Source organism: Arachis hypogaea, chromosome 3, assembly GCF_003086295.3.
Source record: "Arachis hypogaea cultivar Tifrunner chromosome 3, arahy.Tifrunner.gnm2.J5K5, whole genome shotgun sequence".
NCBI classification, from domain to species: Eukaryota; Viridiplantae; Streptophyta; class Magnoliopsida; order Fabales; family Fabaceae; genus Arachis; species Arachis hypogaea.
The window spans coordinates 100,925,630-100,927,438 of record NC_092038.1 but is presented as its reverse complement, the minus strand read 5'-3'; positions in this window follow the sequence as shown (position 1 = coordinate 100,927,438).

The following is a 1,809-nucleotide window of genomic DNA, read 5'->3' as shown; positions in this document are numbered from 1 at the left end:
TTTTCCCGAGAGGATTGAAAGTAGCCACCGCTGATGGTGAACCCCTATACACAGCTTGCCATGGAAAGGAGTAAGAAGGATTGAGTTGAAGCAGTAGGAGAGCAGGCATTCTTGAGCCATACAGTATCTCCATTCGCTTATCTGAAATTCCCACCAATGAATCTGCATAAGTATTCTATCCCTTTTATTATTTCTTCTTTTTATTATTAATTTTTGAAACCATAAACAAATTTAATCTGCTTAACTGAGATTTACAAGGTGACCATAGCTTGCTTCATACCAACAATCTCTGTGGGATCGACCCTTACTCACGTAAGGTTTATTACTTGGACGACCCAGTACACTTGCTGGTTAGTTGAACGGAGTTGTGTCCACTCGTGCCAATTTCTAAATTCCATAATTTTACAATGAGTGCAACTCAAAGAATAGTGATCACAATTTCGTCCACCAAGTTTTTGGCGCCGTTGCCGGGGATTGTTCGAGTATGGACAACTGACGGTTCATCTTGTTGCTCAGATTAGGTAATTTTCTTTTCAAAAAAATTTTTCAAAATTTTTCTTTTCTTTTTCGTTTTTCCAAAAATGTTTTTCGAAAAAATTAAAATAAAAATAAAAAAAAAATCATAAAATCATAAAAATCAAAAATATTTTGTGTTCTTGTTTGAGTCTTGAGTCAATTTTTAAGTTTGGTGTCAATTGCATGCTTTCAAAATTTTTCTTGCATTTTTCGAAAAAATCCATGCATTCATAGTGTTCTTCATGATCTTCAAGTTGTTCTTGACAAGTCTTCTTGTTTGATCTTGATGGTCTCTTGTTTTGTTTCTTTTCTTGTTTTTCATGTGCATCTTTGCATTCATATTTTTCATGCATTAAAGATTTCTAAGTTTGGTGTCTTGCATGTTTTCTTTGCATTAAAAATTTTTCAAAAATATGTTCTTGATGTTCATCATGATCTTCAAAGTGTTCTTGGTGTTCATCTTGACATTCATAGCATTCTTGCATGCATTCATTGTTTTGATCTAAAAATTTCATGCATTGAGTATTTTTGTTGTTTTTCTCTTTCATAATTAAAAAATTCAAAAATCAAAAATTTCAATTTTAAAAAAATCTTATCTTTTCAAAATCTTTTTCAAAAATCATATCTTTTTCATTTTTTTATAAACTTCGAAAATTTCAAAAATCTTTTTCAAAATATTTTCAAAATCTTTTTCTTATCTTTATATCAAATTTTCGAAAATTAGCTAACAATTAATGTGAATGGTTCAAAAATTTGAAGTTTGTTACTTTCTTGTTAAGAAAGGTTCAATCTTTAAGTTTTAAAATCTTATCTTGTAGTTTCTTGTTAGTTAAGTCAATTTTAAAATTAAATCTTTTTATCTTTTATCTTATCTTTTTCAAAATTTTTTTTTTTTTTCAAAATTTGATTTCAAAATATCTTATCTAACTTCTTATCTTCTTATCTTTTTCAAAATTTGATTTCAAATCTTTTTCAATCAACTAACTAACTTTTTGTTTGTTTCTTATCTTTTTCAAAACCACCTAACTACTTTTCCCTCTCTAATTTTCGAAAATTCTCCCTCTCTTTTTCAAAAATTCTTTTTGTTTTAAATTTTAATTTTAATTATATTTTGTCTTTGATTTTCGAAAATTACTAACCTCTTTTTCAAAAATTATTTTCGAAATCTCTCTTCTCTTTTCTTCTTCTATTTAATTATTTAATTACTAACACTTCTCTTTACCTCTCTTCATCTAAGAATCCGAACTTCTTATATCCCTTGTATTTGGATTCTTCTACCCCTTTCTTCTTCTA